Source organism: Arachis hypogaea, chromosome 11 (genome assembly GCF_003086295.3).
Source record: "Arachis hypogaea cultivar Tifrunner chromosome 11, arahy.Tifrunner.gnm2.J5K5, whole genome shotgun sequence".
NCBI lineage: Eukaryota > Viridiplantae > Streptophyta > Magnoliopsida > Fabales > Fabaceae > Arachis > Arachis hypogaea.
In genome coordinates, this window is record NC_092046.1 from 113,326,400 (window position 1) to 113,349,930 (window position 23,531).

Sequence of the window (23,531 nt, forward strand, 5' to 3'; positions counted from 1 at the left end):
CATTTTCATATAGTTTTTAGTATATTTTGTTTAGTTTTTATTAATTTTTTATAGGTTTTAGTGTTAAATTTACATTTTTAGATTCTACTATGAGTTTTTGTATTTTTGTGTAATTTTAGGTATTTTCTGGCTAAAATTGAGAAGCTGGGGCAAAAGTTTAATTCAGAGACAAAGAAAGCACTGCAGATGCTGTCCGGGTCTGACCTCCTTGCATTCGAAAGACCTTTTTTGGAGCTACAAAAGTCCAAATAGAGCATTCTTAACGGCTTTGGAAAGCTGACTTCCAGAGTTTTCCATCAATGTATAATAGTCTACATTTGCTTCAGATTTGAAGGCCCAAAATTGGCGTCCAACGCCAGCTACCTACCCCCTTCCAGCGTCCAAACGCCCAGAGAGGATCCCCTAGCCAGCATTCAACGCCCTAGAAGCCTCATAGCACGTGGATCTAACCAAAGCTCAGCCCAAACACTAACCAAGTGGGCCCCAGGAGTGGATTTTAGCACTAAAAAGACTGTTTCACCCTTACTAGTCATTAGTTTAGTATTTAAAGTAGAAGATCACTCTTTGTTAAGGATCTTTGCCCATCATTCAACCTTTTTTTCATTTATCACTTTGTATTTCCTTTCAGTATGAGTTTCTAAACCTCCTAGGTTGAGGGGAAGAGCCCTGCTGAGTCTTGTGAATTAATAAAAGTACTACTGTTTCACTTCGATCCGTGTGTGATTAATTCTTAGATGTATATTCGTTCCTCAACATGGTGAATAGGATGATCAGTGACAATCAGCTCTGTTCATCATACTAAGATGAACGTGCCTGACAAAAACCCGCGTTTACTTGGGTTCGTGTGAATAATTTCACTGGAAAGCACGAACCACCAACTTGATTATACATCTCTCAGACGGCTAATCCACGACTTTGTTGGGAACTTCTCGAGACACCAGTTCAGCCAATTTCCGGGGAGATTAGGGTCTCTGTGGTAGAGGCTAGAACCCAAAGATGCAGCATTCTCTTATCTGAAAGATCCGACCTTGTCTGTGGCATTTTGACTAGGATCATTAAGGAGAATGGACTGTACGCGCTTCACCCTCAAGTAGAGATGGATCCACACTAACCCTGGGGTTCAGATATGGAGGAGTATTGGTGGCTGCTCAAACCAGCGTCAATTACTTACAGCCTTCCATTGAAGAGATCACTCACAAGCAAAGAAGACAGTACTACCAGAGTTAATTCAGAAAGATCGAGTAACTCCAATCCTATACCTATTTACTATTACTGATTCCCTTCTAATATACAAAGTATTTCATTAGTTACATGTCTTCATAGTTTAGATCTCACAAATCCAACAACTTCTGATTCGCCTGATTAAGACCTACAAGATAACCATAGCTTGCTTCAAACCACAATCCTCGTGGGATCGACCCTGATTCGCTCAGGTATTACTTGGATGACCCAGTGCACTTGCTGGTACAGTTGTACGAAGGTGTGGGGATTCGTGCTACCAAGTTTTTGGCGCCATTTCCAGGGATTGTTAAAGTTTGGACAAACTGACGGATTGTCTTGCACCCTAGATCAGGTAATTTATTTTATTTTGTTGAGTCTTTTATTTTTATTTTCTTCTTCTTTTTTTCGAAAAATTTAAAAACTTTTTCAAAAATATTTTTCTTTTCTTTGTATAATCTTTGTTCTTAGTTTGAGCATTTTTATTTTGTTCTTGGTTAAATTTTCGTCCTCTTTAAGTCTTTCTTTCAAAAAATTTTCCAAAATATTTTCTTTGGTTAAATCTTGTGTCAAATTTCTAAGTTTGGTGTCTTCTTGTTACTTTTCTTTAAATTTTCGAAAATTTTGTGTCTAGTTTTCAAAAATTTTAAGTTTGGTGTCCTGTATATGTTCTTGTGTTCTTTGAGTTTCTTGAGTCTTGTTATTAGTGTTCTTGTCAATCTTCAAAGCGTTCTTGTGTTTTCTTTTGTTTTGATCTTAAAATTTTTAAGTTTGGTGTCCCTTGGTGTTTTTCCTTCAAATTTTCAAAAACTTGGGGTGCTAGATCTAAAAAGTTTAAGTTTTGTGTTTTTTGTGTGTTTTTCTCTTTCATCATTAAATTCAAATCTTTTTAAATTTCTTATCTTATCTTTCTCTAATTTCAAATTTCAAATTCAAATCTTTTCTTATCTTATCTCTTATCTTATTTTATTTTAAAATCTTTTCTTAATTAATTACTCATCTTCTCTCCCTTCTTTTTCAAAACTTCCTAACTAACTCTTCTCTCTCTCAATTTTTGAAAGCTCTCTCCTCTTCTCTCTCTTCTATTATCGAAAATTCACTAACTAATTTTTAAATCTTTTTAAATTATTAACCTTAATTTTCAAGAATTAATTAATAAATAAATAAACAAAAATATTTTAATTCTTATTCATCTTTTCTACTTTTAATTCTTCTCTTTTCTATTTATATTATTCGAACTCTTCTTGTCTCCCATCCTCCATCTTCACTTTTCTATCTTCTTCTTCTTTCTTCACATCTCACTGGAAGCTCTTGGTCCAAGTCGCACAAAAATCTTTCTTACTTTCTTTCTTTCTTTCTTTTCTTGTTTATGACCAGGAACAGGGATAAAGGACCACTCTTTGATCTTGATCCTGAACCTGAAAGGACTCTGAAGAAAAGCTTACAACAAGCTAGAGCATAACACTCCAGAAGAAACTTTTTAGAAAACTTTGAACAAGAACTAGGAGACATGGCCGAACCTGAAGGTGATGACAGAAAGGTTTTTGGTGACTTCACCATGCCTACCTCTGACTTTTATGGCAGAAGCATCTCTGTACCTGCCATTGGAGCTAACAATTCTGAGCTTAAACCTCAGTTAGTCTCTCTTCTGCAACAGAACTGCAAGTTCCATGGACTTCCAATAGAAGATCCACATCAGCTCTTAGTTGAATTCTTACAGATCTGTGATACTGTAAAGACTAATGGAGTAAATCCTGAAGTCTACAAGCTTATGCTCTTTCCCTTTGCTGTAAGAGACAGAGCTAAGATATGGTTGGATTCCCAACCAAAAGGGAGCTTAGACTCTTGGGAAAAGCTGGTTAATACTTTTCTGGCTAAATTCTTTTCCCCTCAAAAGATGAGCAAGAGTAGAGTGGAAGTTTAAACCTTTAGACAAAGAGAAGGTGAATCCCTCTATAAAACTTGGAAAAGATACAAGCAATTGATCAGGAGATGTCCTCCTGACATAATCTCATAATGGTCTATCATAGGCGTGTTCTATGATGGTCTGTTTGAAATGTCCAAAATTTTATTGGACAGCTCTGCAGGTGGATCACTCCACTTGATGAAAACACCTGTAGAAGCAAGAGAACTCATTGAAATGGTTGCAAATAACCAATTCATGTACACTTCTGAGAGAAATCCTGTAAACCATGGAATCTCTCAGAAGAAAGGAGTTCATGAAGTTGAGACTCTGAATGCCATATTGGCTCAGAATAAGATCTTGATCCAACAGGTCAACATGATCTCTCAACATCTGATTAGATTGCAAACTGCAGCTGGTAATACCCAGGAAGCTTCTCTTGATGTAGAAGCTTATGATCCTGATCAACCCACTATGGAGGAGGTGAATTACATAGGAGAATCCTATGGAAACACCTACAACCCTTCATGGAGGAACCATCCTAACCTCTCATGGAAGGATCAACAGAAACCTCAGCAAGGTTTCAACAACACTCAAGGTGGTAGGAACCAGAATAGGTTCAACAATAGACCATCATTCCTATCTTCTCAAGGGAATATGGATACCTCTAAGCAGAGCCTCTCTAACTTAGTCACTCTAGTTTCCAGCCTCTCTAAGACCACTCATAGTTTCATTAATGAAACAAGGTCCTCCATTAGAAACTTGGAGGTGCAAGTTGGTCAACTGAGCAAGAGGATCCCTGAGATTCCTCCTGAAACTCTTCCTAGTAACACTGAGGTGAATCCAAGAGAAGATTGCAAGGCCATAACCATGGAGGTAGAGGCCGAATCTGAGAAGATTGGGAAGGCATTGAATGCCAGTGAAGAAGGTTTCACTGGGCGTTCAACACCCATCCTGGCAGCAGAGCTAGCATTGAACGCCAGCCAGGGAGCACTACATCCCTGCAAACTTCATAGTCTTGGTCATAGGAGAGGATGAAGATGACTTTGTCATCCATGGAAGACCTTTCCTAGCCACTGCCAATGCTATTATTGATGTGGCTAAGGGAGAACTAACTTTACAGCTGGGGGAGGATCACATCTTGTTCAAGATGCCTCATCCCAATTCTCACTCTAAAGGAGAGATAACTGTGCAACACTTAGTGTTCCAACCCTCTCTTTCTATGTAGAGCTTTGCAGAACCCCCAGACATCAATTCTAAGTTTGGTGTTGTGAAGCCATCAACAAGCTCTAAGCACAAAGGTACTAAGAAGAAAGTACCTAAAGGCTGGAGGGACAAGAAAGTCCCAACTGAAGGCCTCTCACCTGGCATGAGAGTTGTCTTCACTAAGAAGTCAGTCTTACCACATACAGTGAGTCGTATCTTGTCTTTAGAGCATGTGGAGCTCATTCATGAGAAGACAGGTAGAAAGTTCACTATAAGGGGCAAAAATATGAGCCCATAGTCACCTCCGTAAGGAGCTAACCGTTAAGCTAATGACGTTAAAGAAGCGCTTGTTGGGAGGCAACCCAACCTTACTTACTTAATTATTTATTTATTTCTTTTTATTTTGTTTTGTTTTTCTTTTCGGGTCATGATCATATGCAGCAGTCAAAACAGAGACAGAAAAATTTCACAGCAGTAAAAATAGAACACCCTGGATGGAGTGTTATTAAAGTTGAACGACAGCCAAGGAGCTCTGGCTGGGCGTCCAACGCCCCTAATGGGCAGCATTGCTGGCGTTGAATGCCAGCCAGGGAGCAGACCCTGGGCGTTCAAATGCCAATGCAGAGAGCAGGGAATTTGAACTCCCTAGTCTCTCAGGACCAGTGGGTCCCACAGCATCTTCACCTATCCCACTTACTTTCACACTTCCCCATACACACTTTCCTATAAACCCTAACCCAATCACATCCATACCACTTTTCCAAAACCATCATAACTCCTACCAATCCCTACCCACTTTAAAACCAAATTTCCCACCAAAAACCCACCCTATGGCCGAACCCTACCCCATCCCCACTCCTATAAATACCCATCTTCATAACCCTCCATACACATACCTCTCATACACTCTTAAGACCCACAAGGCCGAGCCTTCTCTCTCCCTCTGTCTTCTTCTATTTTCTTTTTTTTTTACTGCATTTTTCACTTCTCTTTATTTTTGCTCAAGGACGAGCAAAGTTTTAAGTTTGGTGTTGAAAAAGCATAGCTTTTTTTCTTTCCATTACCATTCATGGCACCCAAGGTTGGAAATTCCTCTAGAAAGAGGAAAGGAAAGGCAGTAGCCACCTCCTTTGAATCTTGAGAGATGGAAAAATTCATCACCAAAGCTCATCAAGACCACTTCTATGAAATAGTGGCAGAAAAGAAAGTGATCCCTGAGGTCCCTTTCATGCTCAAGAAGAATGAGTATCCGAAAATCCGAAGAGAGATCCGGAGAAGAGGTTTGGAAGTCCTAACCAATCCCAATCAGGATGTTAGGATTCTAATGGTGCAAGAGTTCTATGCTAATGCATGGGTTACTAAAAACCATGACACTAGTGTGAACCCAAATCCAAGGAATTGGATCACCATGGTCCGAGGGAGAATCTTAGATTTTAACCCGAAAAATGTGAGATTGGCGTTCAACTTGCCTCTAATGCAAGGAGACCCACATTTTTACACTAGGAGAGTCAACTTTAATCAAAGATTTGGATCAGGTGCTCTCAAACATCTGTGTGGAAGGAGCACAGTGGAAAAGGGATTCCTAAGGCAAGCCCATTCAACTAAGAAGGGTTGACCTAAAGCCCATAGCTAGAGGATGGTTGAAATTCATCCAACGTCCCATCATCCCCACTAGCAACCGGTCATAAGTGACTGTTGACAGAGCCATCATGATTCATTGCATCATGATTGGAAGTAAGGTGGAAGTACATGAGGTGATTCCTCAAGAACTGTACAAGATAGCTGAGAAGCCTTCCACCAATGAAAAGTTGGCATTCCTACACCTCATATGTCATCTATGCAATTCAGCTGGAATTATCATAGAAGGAGATATCTCTATTAGGGAGGATAAGCCCATCACTAAGTAGAGGATGGAGCAAACTAGAGAGCATGCACAAGAGCATGTGCAGCAGCCTTAGCATGAGATCCCTAAGATACCTCAAGGGATGTATTTTCCTCCTCAAAGCTATTGGGATCAATGGCAGACTTCTTTTGGAGAACTGAGCACTAACATGGAGCAATTGAGGGTGGAGCATCAAGAGCATTCCACCACCCTCAATGAAATAAGAGAAGATCAAAGAGCCATAAGGGAAGACCAAAGGGCTATGAGAGAAGAGCAACAAAGGCAAAGAAGTGATATTGAAGAGGTCAAGCATCACATTGGATCCTCAAGGAGGAGTACTAGCCGCCACCATTAAAGGTGGATTCATTCTCTTTTACTTCCTTTCCTTTTATTATTTTTTCTATTTTCTATTATGTTTTGTCTGTTCTCTTGTTCTTGTTGCATGATCATTTGCATTGATGTATTAAAGTTGTAAAATATTCTATATGTCTCTGACCTTGCTTAAAAGAAAATTTTATTTAAAAAGAATTGAGAGCTACATGAATTTCAAGTTTAAAATAAGAATAGTTTAATTATGTTGAAGTGGTGACATTGCTTTTGTTTCTGAATGTATGAATGAACAATGCATATTTGAAGTTGGAATTTTAGAATCTTCTTAAAAGAATAAGGAAAAAGGAAAAGTATTATTGATGATCTAAAAAATTAATAAAATTGATTCTTGAAGTAAAAAAAAAGCAGCAAAAAGAAAAAGAAAAAGCTTGCATGCAAAAACAAAATTAGAAAAAGCAAGCAGAAAAAGCCAATAGCTCTTTAAACCAAAAGGCAAGAGCAAAAAGCCAATAACCCTTTAAACCAAAAGACAAGGGTAAAAGGATTCAAGGCTTTGAGCATTAATAGATATAAGGGCCTAAAGGAATAAAATCCTGGCCTAAGTAGCTCAACCAAGTTATCCCTAACCAGGTGCTTGTGGCGTGAAGGTGTTAAGTGAAAAGCTTGAGACTGAGCGGTTAAAGTCGTGATCTAAAGCAAAAAGAGTGTGCTTAAGAACTCTGGACACCTCTATCTGGATTCTAAGTTCCTAAAGATGCCAACCATTCTGAGTTTCAATGGATAGTGAGATGCCAAAACTATTCAGAAGCAAAAAGCTACTAAGTCCCGTTCATCTAATTGAAACTGAGCTTCATTGGAAACTTTGAAATTTATTGTATCTTAATTTTCTTTCTATCCTACTGTGTTTTTAGTTACTTGGGGACAAGCAACAGTTTAAGTTTGGTGTTGTGATGAGCGGATATTTTATAGACTTTTTAGCATCATTTTCATATAGTTTTTAGTATGTTTTGTTTAGTTTTTATTAGGTTTTTATAGGTTTTAGTGTTAAATTCATATTTTTGGATTCTACTATGAGATTTTGTATTTTGTGCAATTTTAGGTATTTTCTGGCTGAAATTGAGGAGCTGGAGCAAAAGTCCGATTCAGAGACAGAGAAAGCACTGCGGATGCTGTCTGGATCTGACCTCCTTGCATTCAGAAGAGCTTTTCTGGAGCTATAGAAGTCCAAATGGAGCGTTCTTAACATCTATGGAAAGTTGACTTCCAGAGCTTTCCAGCAATATATAATAGTCTATACTTTGCTTCAGATTTGAAGGCCCAAAACTAGCATCCAACGCCAGCTACCTGCCCCCTTCCAGCATCCAAACGCTCAGAGAGGACCCCCTACCCACCGTTCAACGCCCTAGGAGCCTCGTAGCATGTGGATCTCACCAAAGCTCAGCCCAAACACTCACCAAGTGGGCCCCAGGAGTGGATTTTAGCACTAAAAAGACTGTTTTATCCTTACTAGTCATTAGTTTAGTATTTAAAGTAGAAGATCACTCTTTGTTAAGGATCTTCGCCCATCATTCAGCCTTTTTTCATTTATCACTTTGTATTTTCTTTTAGTATGAGTTTCTAAACCTCCTAGGTTGAGGAGAGGAGCCCTGCTGAGTCCTATGAATTAATAAAAGTATTACTGTTTCTCTTCGATCCGTGTGTGATTAACTCTAAGATATATATTCATTCTTCAACATGGTGAATAGGATTATCAGTGACAATCAACTCTGTTCATCATACTAAGATGAACGTGCTTGACAAATATCCGTGTCTACTTGGGTTCGTGTGAATACTTCAGTGGAAAGCACCAACCACCAGCTTAATTATACATCTCTCAGACGGCTAATCCATGACTTCGTTGGGGACTTTTCGAGACACCAATTCAGCTGATTTATAGGAAGATTAAGGTCTCTATGGTAGAGGCTAGAACCCAAAGATGCAGCATTCTCTGATCTGGAAGATCCGACCGTCTGTGGCATTTTGAGTAGGATCATTAAGGAGAATGGACTGTACGCTCTTCACCCTCAAGTAGAAATGGATCCACACTAACCCTGGGATTCAGATCTGGAGGAGTATTAGTAGCTGCTCAAACTAGCGTTAATCACTTATAGCCTGCCATTGAAGAGATCACTCACAAGCAAAGAAGACAGTATTACCAGAGTTAATTCAGAAAGACTAAGCAACTCCAATCCTTTACCTATTTCCTAGTACTGATTCCCTTCTAATATACAAAGCATTTCATTAGTTACATGTCTTCATAGTTTAGATCTCACAAATCCAACAACTTCTAATTCGCCTGACTAAGACCTACAAGATAACCATAGTTTGCTTCAAACCACAATCCTCGTGGGATCGACCCTAACTCGCTCAGGTATTACTTGAACGACCTAGTGTACTTGCTGGTACAGTTGTATGAAGATATGGGGATTCGTGCTACCGCTCTCTCACGAACAGAAAAGAAGAGAAGGTGGTACTCACCTCTTTTATTCATGTCTTTATCAATACTTTTTTCAGCACGTTTGGTAGAAGGAAAGTTAAATTTATGAGAACTATTTGCATTTAAAAATAACAACTACATCCAAGTTAATGAAACCGGTTGAGTTCAATCTCAAAGATCACAACCGTTAGATCCTATCACAACAACGGTATCGATGGCATTGGTAAGTAGAAAAGGTAACACCCTTCTTTAATGATGTCATTAATTTTTCTTTTCAACTTTTTATTTATTTAATTATTTATTGACTTCTTTTATTTCTTCAATTTTAATAAAGTATGTTGATCTGGGAGCTCCATACCCATAAAACTCATCGAATTATAACTCATCCTCTAAAAACTCAACCAGCTTTATCAAAATACCGCCAGGTCAAGCTTGGGGGCTATGATATGGCTGTTATAATTCAGTCAAATGTTATAACTCGGCTCCGTACGTTATAACTCACTCAAACATTATAACTCGACTTTATACACCAAAATGAATATCATAACGTCCTGATATGATATTATTCTTCTTTAATACAAATTATTCCTGAAATATAACTGTCAATATCTCGCCTCACATATAAGGAAGGTAAGACATTTTATCATGATATGATCATTTCACACACTTACTGACTTGAGCGTTGGAGTATCTTTTGCTGGTACCTCTACCCTTTATTTTTCTACACCAAGGTATAACTCTTCCTAGACAAGAAGCTAGGAGCTGACTACTGGAGGACGAGCTATACCCCGATCATCACACCAGAACAATAATTAATTTTAAAATTTTTTAAAAATTAGAATTTGAATAATTAGAATTAGTTAGATTTTGAATAATTAGGATAAGGTAAATAACTTCTCCTAAAAACAGTCTCTCATCGCAATCTTCCCTATCCTCCCGTCAACTTTCATCGCATAGATTGCCATACCGTTGCTTCCGCAGTGCGCCACCTTCCGTTGCGTAGACCTCCGTATCGCCGCCTTTGCAATGCACTGCTTGCATAGCTACTGTAGGAAGAAGGCATGAGTGACGCGATCGCTCTCACCATTGTCAAGCTGTTGTTACTACACCGCTGTCCTTGCACAAGTTGCGCGTGCAGTCCTTCTCGCCGTTCACGTTGCCATTGCAAGGAGCAGTCGCACAAGTGACGCGATCATACCCCCCCCCCCCCCGCCCCGTCCTCCATCGCACCATTGTGGGCGTGTCTTCCCTCACGTCGCCGTCCTCCATCACGTCGCGCCCTCCACTGCCATGGTTCTTCTTCTTCTTCGGTTGTGATTTGGATTTTTTCGATGTAATTTGAATTTTTTTTCATATAATTTGAATTTTTTTCGTTATAATTTGATTTTTTGTATACTGTGAATATTTTTTCCTAAATAGAAAATGTATTGGGGTTTAGAATACGGATGTTTCTTTCACAAAGAAAGAAATATCCAATTATAAATAAAGAAACATCCAATTACAAGAAAAGAAAACATCCACAATTCTTTGAAAATAAATTTAATATGATTTAGATTTTTTCGATGTGATTTGGATATTTCTTTTACCATGTAAAGTAAATTTTTATATAATTTGGATGTCCCTTAGTAGGAAATTAAATATATTAGGGTTTATGAAGCAGATGTTTCTCTTACAAAAAAAAAACATCAAATTACAAAGAAAGAAACATCCACAACTCCTTGAGAATGAATTTAATGTGATTTAACTTTTTTCGATGTGATTTGGATGTTTTTCATATAATTTAAATATTTTTCGATATAATTTGAATTTTTTTGTATATTGTCAAGGTTTCTTTTCACGGACCTTATGGTGCAGTTTAAATAGGACTTGGCTGAAGTTAGCTGCACCCCTTGTTAGTTATCTAGTGGAGTTAAAAATAAAATAAAATAAAGACTTGGATGAATAATGGTATAAATGATTTGGAGACTTAAAAACCAATCAGGATAGAACATACATTGGAAAAAGTATAAAGAAGTAACTCGCCAATTATTGTCAAAAAAATATTTAATGTGTCTTAAAGTATCGATTTTGTCCCCAATATTTAGGATAGTCCTAAAGTTGCTCTTAAGGTTTAAATCATCCTATTTAAATCTGTAACATTTCAAAATCGTTGGAGAAAAAAATGATACATCACTCTAAAGAAGAATTACAAAATCAAGTAAAATGAAAATAAATTTTAACAAATGAATTGTATTACGAATTAAAGATTTTTACTCATCATAAAATACTTATAGAATGACTATTAGATAAACTTCTAGTAAAGGAAAAAAGAGCATGATACATATGTAATAATGTATAAATTATACTTTTTTGTCTCTAGTATACTGAACTTCAATAATGTATAATTTAAATACAATTTATTTTTAACTTTAAAATAAATTTTTTATTTTTCCTTCGACAATCTCTATTTTTTATGGTACATGATTATTCAATTACTTTTTAATCATATCTAAGTAAATTATTCTCAATCATATTATTTTCATTCAAAGTATTTTTTTTAATTTTACTCTTAAAGATTTTTACTTTTATGGAATGCTTGTAGAATAGCTAGTATATAAACTTGTAGGAAAGGAAAAGAAAAGTTTGGAACATATATAATAATGTATAAATTATATTTTTTTCTCTAATTTAGCGAAATTCTTTAATGTTTAATTTAATTAATTTTTTTAACTTTGAAATAATTTTAATTTTATCTTTTAATAATATTAATTTTTACAGGAGATAATTATTCAATTATTTTTAATCCCATCTAAATAAATTACTCTTAATCACAATACTTTTAATTTAAATAAATTTATTTTTTTTAATTTTACTGTTAATCAGATTACTTTCATTCTAAGTAAATTCTTTTATCAAGAATAAAATTAAAAAATAAACTAAATAATTATCTATCGTAAAAATAAAGTTTATTTAAATTAAATATTCAGTATATTAGAGACAAAATATATAATTTATACTTTGTTGTATATATACCATACTCTTTTTCTTTCTTTCCTGAAAATTTATCTACTAGCCATTCTACAAGTATGAGTAAAAATTTTGAATTCGTAATGCAAGTCATTTCGTTAAATCTTACTATCATTTTACTTGATTTGAAAATTCTTCTAAGAGTATGTTTAGATGTTTAATATTTAAATCAAATCTGATCTAATAAGATCAAATATGATTTAAATTAGTTAGAGTTTATTTGGAGTTATATCTTTTATGGAATTTTTTATTTTATTATTTTATTCTAAGAAGATTTGGTCAACTTTTAGACTGATCTGTTAAGGGTCTATTTAAGCACTTTTGTGAGACAATTTGATCATTTTTTATGAATAAAATTTTTTACTTGCTTTATGCACGTTTTTCTATATATGTTCAAGTAAGGTGGGTGATTTGTATTGTTTGTTGCATGAAAAAATTTGAAGGTTCCATCCTAAGGTAATTCTCGGTATTAATTCTTTCAATTTCATTCTTTTGATCTAGATTGTCAACGACAAGTTCTTTGAAGGTCTAGTAAAAAAAATCCTTTCAATGACCTAGGTTGCTAAGAACAGATTTTTTAGAGGTCTTGCAGGTTCTTCAATGACATCGAAAACAAATAATAGTATTACAAGTCAGTGGTCAGGGATAAAAAACTGATGTTCGAAGCTCTCATTGGAGAACTTCAATGAATTCAACAGCAGTTTGATGACATAGATTCAAGGATTAATTTATTACCTTCTGCTAGAAAAATTTGTTCTTGAGATTTTGTTCACAATCACTCTAAGAAGTCTGATGGGAACACTTCATCCAATTCTAGATGGTATAGGCAACGAAAAGATGTTGATAGTAATACCAATACTACCAAAATGTGCATCCTAAAATTTAAAGACAGAAGTGATCTTGAGACTTATCTAAAATGGGAAAGAAAGGTGAAGTTAATTTTTACATGTCACAACTATTCTGAGGTGAAGAAGGTGAGGTTAGCAGTTATAAAATTTTTATATTATGCTCTTGTTTAGTAGGATGAGTTAGAGAAAAATTGAAGACTAATTGAACAAGTACCAATTCAATCTTAGAAGAAGATGAAAAATGTTATTCAATCTTGGAAGCTAATCAATAGCTCCAAAAGTTGTACCTAGGCTCTAAATCTGTAGAAGAATATCATAAAGAGATGGAGATGCTACTGATCAAGGCTAATATTGAGGAGGATCCCAAAGCTACTATGGCATGTTTTTTGAGTGGATTGAATCAAGACATTGCATATGCTGTTGAACTTTACCAGTATGTACAAGTAGAGGATTTGGTGAATATGGCTATAAAGGTGGAAAGACGTAACCGAGGGAGGGATGCAAGCTTCGTCCAATTCTAATTCCAAGTGGGATTCTCAGGGAGCTAAGTTCGAGGAGAAGAACGGCTTCAAGACTCCATATTCGAAAAAAAAGAGAATAGACCAACAAAGCTCATCTAATTCAACATCTAATTCTTTTTCAAAACATAAAAACATTACATGCTTTAAATGTTGAGAATTAGACCATTATGCTTTAGATTGCCCAAATAAAAGGACAATGGTCATGAAGGGGAAAGATGTCTGCTCACAATCTGATGACTCAGATGAGTGTGATGACATATCAAATTTGAAAGATGCTACAGATGATGAAAATGTAGTTGAGTATGTTGTTAACGGAGAGACTGTTGTTACTAGGAAAATTTTAAATATTCAAGCCAAAGATGAACATTTAGAACAATGAGAGAACATTTTTCACAAGAAAGTAAAGATAGGAGAAAAGGTTGGACTTATGATTATTAATGCTAGAAGTCATACAAATGTTGCTAGCACTACCATGATTGAAAATTTAGAGTTAAAATGCATCAAACATCTTTATCCTTACAAGATGGAGTGGCTGTGATGTTGAAAAATTGGAGGTTGTGAAGTAAACTCGTGTGAATTTTTCTATTGAGAGATACACTGATAAAGTACCTTGTGATGTAGTACCCATGCAAGCTTGTCATTTACTCTTAGGGCGTCCATGGTAATACGATAGTCGAGTATTTTATGATGGCTTCACAAATAAATATTTATTTTTCTTCCTTGGAAGTAAAATCACCCTTGCATCATTATCCCTCTAAAGAGGTGTATTCGAAGTAGTTGAAAATGCATGAGTCTACAAAAGAGTCTTTAGGATGTGAGAAATTTAAAACACAAGAGAGTAAAGAGAGAATTTTAAGAGAAGAAAAGAGAGAGAAAAAGAGTCATGGCTTGAGTGAAAAAGAAAGTTGTAAGGAAGAAAAGTCACAAGAGTAAAAGAAAGTGAGAATGATAAAAAAAAATGTATCTTATGCAAAAGAGAGAGAGATATAAAGAGTGCTAATTTAGAAAAAAAGAGCACTGGTGTTAGTGAGGTTTAGAAAGTCATTTCTGTTTAACATTGAAACTCACCATGAACTACCTAGTGTTTTTAATTCACTTTTGTAGGAATTTAGAGATATGAGATGCTATTAGTTTATCCCCATTAAGAGAAATTCAACATCAAATTGCCCTTGTTTTTGGAGTGAGCATTCTCAATCGGCCAGCTTATCTGACCAATCCTAAAGAAACAAAGGAGTTTCAAAGACAAGTAGAGGAGCTATTGGTTAAAGATTTTGTGAGAAAGCATGAACTTTTGTATTGTTCTAGTGCTTTTAGTGCCCAAGAAAGATAAATCATGGAGGATATGTGTTGACTACAGATCTATAAACACAATTACGGTAAAGTATCTTCATTCTATTCCTAGACTTAATGATAAGCTTAATGAATTGCATGAATTTAGTATTTTTACTAAGATATATTTAAGAAGTGATTATCATCAAATAAGAATGAAACCTGGTGATGAATGAAAAATAACTTTCAAAACTACGTATGGATTGTATCAGTAGTTAGTAATGCTATTTAGATTAACTAATGCACCTAGTACTTTCATGAGATTAATGAATCATGTTTTGAGAGAATTTTCAGAAAAATTTGTCGTTGTTTATTTTAATGATATACTTATTTACAGTAAATGTCATGACGATTATGCTTTTCATGTTAGAGTTGTTTTAGAGGTACTTAGAAAGAAAAAATTATATGCTAACTTGCAGAAGTGCTTATTTTGTTTGAGTAGATCAGTGTTCTCAATTTTTATGATAAGTTCTAAGGGGATTGAGGTAGATGAAGAGAATATAAAGGAAATTAAGGAATGACCTACACCTAAGAGTGTCTTTGATGTTAGAAGTTTTCATGGTTTTGTTGGTTTTTATAGGAGGTTTGTGAAAGATTTTTTCATTATTGTTGCACCTTTAACCAAAATCATAAAAAAGATGTAGATTTTAAAGGAAAAAAAAAACAAGAAATTACTTTTAACACTTTGAAAATTTTGTTGTGTTCTACATCCATTCTTATTTTTCCGAATATTTCTAAGACTTTTAAAATAGAACTAGAATGAGACCCGCGCCATGCGCGGGCGGTAAATTAATGATAGTATATAATAAATATTAAAAATGGCTATGTTTTGTAGAATTAAATTAAATATGGGTAAACTAAAGTTAAATTTAAAAGGTATTTTGTTTAAAATAATTTGTAGTAGAAAAGATTTGGATGTTGGAGTTGTACAAAGTGACATTTGTATTTGGTGGTTTGATTTTTGCATTTGTTTTAGTTGATGGACTTAGTTTTATTATGTGGCGCTCATTCTCCTTCTTCTTTATTGGTTATTGTTAGAATTGTTACTTTCTTCTTTTTGTCATAGATTCTTGTGAAGACTTGTTCTTTATGAATTGTTGAGTTGTAGCACTTTCTATTGTGTTGTTTATTCCATCTTTGCATATATGTTCTTCTTTCGAAGACGTGTCTTAAATTTATATGGTTTTCTTTCTCTTTAATCTCTTGACGTGCATGCAGTTTTTCAATGCCATCTATAATAAAAAGAACAAAAATGTATAGAAAATCTGTCAGACAATGTCTTAAGTGATGCAAATTCAAAATAGTGTTGAAAAATGTTCAAAATTGAATCTATAATTTCTTTCACAACAGTTGTGAGTAAAAAGTTTGCTTTCATTGTACCTTTAATTGGTCTATACAAATCATTTGTATCTATAGACTTTTCCTTCTTATAACAAATGTTTGAATTTGTTCATCATATTTCTCTTCACAATTACATGAAGAGATGTTTTCTGTAGTGTTAGTAAATTATAGTTAATAATTAGTTAAAAAAATTGACTATATTTATTTTTTTTAAGTTATTAGAAAAGAAACAATGAATAGAATATTGAAAGAAGTATAATTTTAACAATATTAAAATACAATTATATATAAAGTATTATAAAATAATATAAAAAGCAAAAATAATTAAAGTATTTTTTTGTACATCCAATTTAAAAATACAATAAATATGTTTATTTTGTACCTTTTCATCTAATATAATCATTTATAAGCAAAGAGACTCTTCTTCATTTGTGGGTGTTAATGTTTCTCATAGACGAACCATGCGAACTTTGATAAACCAATTGTCTGTTTGTTTGGTGATATTGTCCAAAGAATGATGCTCCATTGAGTAAGTTTGAGATGTTGTGTAGTGCGAAAACAAATTTCTTATGCTAAATTTGATGTTATTTGAAGAAATAGTGATAAGAGACTTATATAAATAGTTCAAATAGTATGGAATTTGAATATTTGTGACGTGAAATTTATTATGATTAATAGATTATTATAACATTTGTAATATGGATGTTTATTACATTTAATGAGTTATTTATAAAAATAAATAAATTAATTATTGGGGTTATAAATTTATTGTATTGTTTATAACGGTAAAATATAATAAATATAGGAATATGGATTCTTGTAGGTTACAAATTTAGCTAGACACTATTAATTTCTAATTATTGTCATTGGTAATTTTGTAGCCTAATTTGTATATATTTCTATTGTATATTTTTTTTGTATATTTTATTTTTTTGCTGATTTAGAAATAATAATTGATTTGGCAAAAATTGAGTGGTCGATTCTAAAATTTTTCCAAGTAACCGATGTTGCTGACATGGCATTAGTAGGAAGAGAAAGATGTCTTAAAAGTAATGTCGATAAATTTATTCATCTACTTTTATATATTAAGAATAGATGTGACGCCTTCGGAATTGGTATAGGTGCTGCTTTGATGCAGGAAAAGTGAGCAATAACTTATGATAAGGAATTATATGCCTTGGTGAGAGCTTTGGAAGTTTGGTAACATTACTTGCTACCTAATAAGTTTGTAATGTATATTGACCATAAATCCTTAAAGTACTTGAAAGGTCAATGAAAGTTGAACAAAAGACATGTAAAGTGGATAGAATTCCTTGAATCTTTTCAATATGTGATTGCATAGAAGTAAGGTAATGAGAATGTGGTTACTGTTGCATTATCTAGGTGGTATTCTTTAATCACTATCCTTACTTCTAAGTTGTTAGGTTTTGAGTGTATGAAAAAATCGTATGCAACTTATTCAAAATTTGCCTCTATATATGTTGCATGTGAGAATGATGCAAATAACAAATTCTATAAACATGATAGTTTTTTTTCAGAGGTCATAGGATTTGTGTGCCTACTTGCTTTATTAGGGAGTTGCTTATTCATGAATCACATAGTGGTAGTCTAATGGGTCACTCTAGATTTCAAAAGACTTTAGATATTTTAACTGAGCATTTTTATTGGTCTCACATGCATAGAGATATTGAAAGACTTTGTCTAGATGTATTGCATGTAAGCAAGCCAAATCTAAATCTTTATCACATGGGTTGTATACACCTTTGCCTATTCCTATTCATCCTTAGATTGATATTTCTATGAATTTGGTACTTAGATTATCTAGGACCAGAAAATGTAGAGATATCATCTTTGTTATTGTGGATAGATTTAGCAAAATAGCGCATTTCATTGCATGTCATAAAACTGATAATGCCACACATGTTGCTGATTTATTCTTTAAAGTAGTTGTTCGTTTGCATAATTTTTCTAGGTCCATTGTATCAGACCGTGATATTAGGCAGCATTTGGTTTACGAATACATTGATACATAGACACAGAGACGTAGACATTAAAGACATAAACACAAATTATTAGTCTATATGTATTGTGTTTGGTAAAATATTGAATAAGATACAATAAAAATTATAAAAAGTCTATATTAATCCCGTAATAATTTTTTAAAAAATCATATATCACCACTGCCACTACCAACCATCCCCTCTACCTTATTATCACACATACCACCAAAAATCAATTAGCAAAAATAGTTAAAAATTTTCATAATAATATTTGGGAGGAAAGAGAAAGGCAAGAACATCATCTGTTTTTTTAATAAACAAAAAAAAAACAAAAGAGAGCAGATCAATGGTGAGGCAAAAATCAATATAGAGTAGATTCTGGTTGTATAGTGCAGAGTGGCAAAAAGGGGCAGAAAGTAACGGGGGAGGGAAGTGACACAGGCGAAACTCGAAGCTGGCAGCAGAGGCGTAGAGAATCAACGCAAGTAGGAGAAAAGGCAAAAGAAGTAGAGGAGAAGATAGAGGCAACAACAGTGGCACATCGTGGCAAGCAAAGAAAATGCACCCAATACATATAGTTGTGCCACCAATCAAGCAATACTGGTGGCACGATGTGATCGGCAGCAAAGAAGATGAACCCAAATTATAGAACAAGTGGAGGTGAAGAAATGAGACATAAGGAGTGGCAATCTGCAAAAGGAGGAAGCAGAGAGGAGAGAACAATACAAAGGAATAGAGGAGGAAGAAGGAAGGAGAGGACATCACGCATGGAGGAAGGAAGCAGGGAGAGAAAGAAGGAAGAAGGGTCTGGAGTGGGAGAGGACAAATTTGAGATCTTAAAAAATAACCAAGGCATTAAAGTTTCTTGGTAATTCTTGGAGGATCTTACGGGATAAGTTGGGGATTAAACTATATTATATTCTATTACTTGTCACTCACAAACTGATGGAAAAACTGAGGTGGTTAATAGGATATTAGGAACAATATTGCATGTTGTGGTAGTTAGAAATTTAAATGCTTGAGAGGACTACTTGCCATTTAATGAATTTGTTTATAATCGTTTTATGCATTCTTTTATTGGTTATTCACCTTTTTAAAATTGTATATAGTTTTAACCCTTTGATTATTTTGGATTTAATGTCTTTACTTTTGAGTAATCTTGTTAGCTTAGATGGAAAAAGCAAGGTTAAAAAGGTCAAAGTAATACATGAGAAGGCTCGTAACATGATTGAAAGGAAGAACAAAGCCACAATTGAAAGGGTAAATAAAGGTCGGAGGCATATAGTCTTTGAACCAGGAGATTGAGTTTGGGTTCATTTGAGGAATGAGAGGTTTCCTACTCAAATGAAGTATAAACTTGATGCTAGGGGAGATGGTTCATTCCAAGCGTTAAATAAAATCAATGATAATGCCTACAAGATTGATCTACCAAATGAATATAATATTTCAGCTACTTTCAATGTTTCTTTTCTTTCTCCTTTTGATATGGATACGAATTCGAGGACGAATTATTTTGTGGAAGGAGGGAATGATACATGCTCGAGAGGAAAATCTAAACATCCTAAGACCAAAGGGCAAAATGAAGATTTCACACTTCCGATAGGCCCCATCACTAGATCACATAAAAAAAACTCAAGAAAAACTTTGAAAACTTGGCAGCACTCATACATGAAGAAATGCATCAATTGTTAATTAAGAGAGAAAGGACAATACCCATTAAACTAAATTAGGACAATAAGAAGTCCAAGAGTGCTTTTCAAGTTTATTAGAAGGCATAAAATTAGCATTAATTTTTATTTAGTCCGTATTTCAATTAAATTTATTGTTAAGATTTGTCAAAAAATTTAATTTAATTCTGATTTATTTAATAATATTTTTAAGAGTTTAAAATCTAAATCAAATAAGATCTAATCTAATAAGATCAAATCTGATTTAAATTAATATCATATCTTTATGTGTTTAATATTTAAATTAAGTCCGATCTAATAAGATCAAATATAATTTAAATTAGTTAGAGTTAATTTTGGAGTCATATCTTTTATTGAATTTCAGATTTTATTGTTTTATTCTAGGAAGATTTAGCCTACTTTTAAACTAATTTGTTAAGAACCTATTTAAACACTTTTGTGAGACAATCTGATCACTTTTTGACGAATAAAATTTTTTAGTTGCTTTATGCATGTTTTTCTATGTGTGATCAAGTGAGGTGAGTGATTTGCTTTGTTTGTTGCATGAAGAAATTTGAAGGATCCAATCTAAGATAATTCTTGGTGTTAGTTCTTCCAATTTTATCTCTTTGATCTATGTTGTCAAGGACAGGTTCTTTAAAAGACTAGTAGGTTGTTAAGAATAGATTTTTTAGAGGTCTAGTGGAAGACCATTAACTATCTTTCTATTTTCGCTGTTATTTTCTTATCAGAGTAATTATCGTTTTTGTCCCAACATTTTTGTCCTAATTAAGTCCCTAGCGTTTTAAAATTGTCTCAATATTGTCCTACTGTCAATTCTGTTAATAGATTATTAATGGTAGGATAACATTGAGATAATTTTGAAACGATAGAGACTTAAATAAGACGATTTAAATGTTAGGAACAATTTGAGACATAACTTAAACATTGTGGGCAAAACGATACTTTACTCTCTTTTTTTAATTTGATTTCTCATGGTATTTCTTAATCCGACAAACTAAAGATTAATCCGCCATGGATAACTTCATTTAAGGATTTGTCACTAGACAATGGATTGTTGCATATACTAAATGAGATTTGAATTTTCAACAGTTACTTAAAAAGACAAATGAGTTAACAACTTAACCAAACCAAATTGTTTTCACAATGACTTATTTTAGTTTTATACAGAACTACTAAATATTTTAAAATTATAAATCAAATCCGATTTAGTAGTATGAATTTGGTGTTGACCTTTGAATAATTGCAGATTATAAAGTGTGGGGTTGCACACGGATCGGATCGGATATGAGTGAAAATTCGATCTGATTCGTACTATACTCATCGGATCGGATCGGATGCCATATCCGCTTTTTTTAGGTCAGATCCGATCCGATCCACACAAGTACGGATCGGACCGAATATCAAGTATATCCTCATATCAGAATATGTTTAAAAAGCCTTATTTCTGTAATAAATGTCACCAAAACCCATTTTTCACATTTTTAAACTTATTTACTCCTAAAATGTTATCGATCAAAATTCTCTTAATACTTGAATAATAGAAAAAATATAATACAAGATCTAATAATAATACTTATTAGTTAAAGTACAACATAAAATAACCCAATATGCCAACGAAGTATAGCTTAAATGGCATAGTCTTCCCATCCTCACCTAAAATTCTCGGGTCCGAGTCTCACTCCTAACTTTGGAAAAAAAATATAAAATAACCCATTATAACTTTTAACATCCCACTAAAATTCATAAAATAGCAAGCTAAATACAACACACTTAAACTGAAAATTCATAAACTAACACACTAGATCAGCACACTAAGACACCAACTCTAATTGAGGCCTTCAAATTTCAGCAACCATTCACTCCTATTAAGAAATAGCAAGTGAGACATGTTAGAATAAATTGAAAGAAGCAATGTAAATTGTTATATGCCTACAGTAGCACTTGTAAATGCCTAAGATGGTTTTATTACTATTCCAAACAATCTTATAGAATTTTATTACTATTATTTTCAAATTTTAACATATTAACAGAAAATCATTTCAGTTTCTAACTATTATTTTCTCACATTTTCAAACTATTAACAGAAAATAATTATTTACATATTACAAAAAAACTTACCTGAAGACAAGAGCACAAGGCGCGACAGCGATGAAGGAGGCGAGGGACGACAATAAAGAGAAGACGACAACGACACGAGACAATGAAGGAGATGATGGAAGAGACAACGAACATTACGATGGAAGAGACGACGTATGTCATGATGAAGGCGACGACGACCCGAGAGAAGAAGGGTGAGTCTGGGTGGGTCGTCGATGGGAGAGCCAGAGAGGAGAGCAGGAGCAGCAACTGGTGAGGCCGCGAGGGCGAGTCTGCATCATGGACTCGTGGGTGAGAGAGCCAGGGAAGTGAGCAGCACCGTTTACGTTTAGGGATTTAAGGGACTAAATCCCCATAGTGGTTCCTCAGATTCACGACTTTTATCATTTTATTCTCTCATATTCAAAATTCACTATACTGGTCCTCGTGATCCAATTCTAGGTACCACATTGGTCCCTAAACGCTTTACGTTGAATCAACGAATGAAATTAATGCTGAGCTACCTCTGACTTGTCACGCTAGACACATGGCTAAATAGCGTCTTTTCGTTTTAGCTCTTAAACAAGGCAAACAAATGTCGTTTTGGAGAGTGAAGGGAGATATAATGATTTGCATATCATATAAACTCTTCTTCCTTTTCTCGTTTTTGCCTTGTTTAAATGCCAAAACGAAACGACGCTGTTTAGCCATATGTCCAGCATGGCAAGTCAGACCCAATTCAGCACTTAGTTCGCGAATTCAGTATTAGAAAAGGTCTAGAGACTAATATGGTGCCCAAAACTGAATCTCGGGGATTAATATAGGTAATTTTAAATTTGAGGGAGTAAAATGGTGAAAATTGTGAATACGAGGGATCACTTTGAAAATTTAGTTGATTCAGGATTACGAGGGATTGCATCTTTCCAGTTTTAGCTATTTATATTATTGAATTATATATTTATTTATTTAATTGTGTGGATCTGCAGATATAAATGCAGCATCTGCTATCCGATCCTATTAAAGTGCAGATCGGATCATATTCATAAAATATGGATCGAATTTGAATAATTACCGCAAATTTATAGATCTTATTCAATCCATATGCAACCCTAGTAAAGTGTGTTTTGCTGAAAGTAAACCGACCATATTCCACCAAGGAACGTCAGTGTGACCTAATAATAATAAGAGCTTAATTGGATTTTAGTCAACACACATCACCGTCCATCTTATGGAAAAATAAAGGCCATCTTAATCACCCTAACTACTTTGTTACATTGCATCCTTAATTAATTATTAAAGACAAAGAAACTGCCAAATCTGCCATCAAGATCTTTGCCAATTTGCCAGCGCCATTCTATCAATCATTTAATTTCCAATCTATGCGATCATCATATAATTCACACATGTTGTAAGATGCTATGACCTTAGTAAATAGATCAATATAGAAAGAGTTAAAAAAAATGTTCAATGAAATGTATAGTCAATGAAATTCAACAAAAGGAAAAGCTATCTAGTTTACTAAAAATGACAAAATGAAGAAATCATGTGGACCTCAATATCTTTTAAGTCAGAAACATGTGATTTTTTCATGTGCAGATAAAGTAATAGACTTATAGGTAATAACTAATGAAACGTCTTTTCCATATGAATAACAAAGATACTAGAAATATAAACAATGCCAATTATTAGAAGTGTCAAAGATTT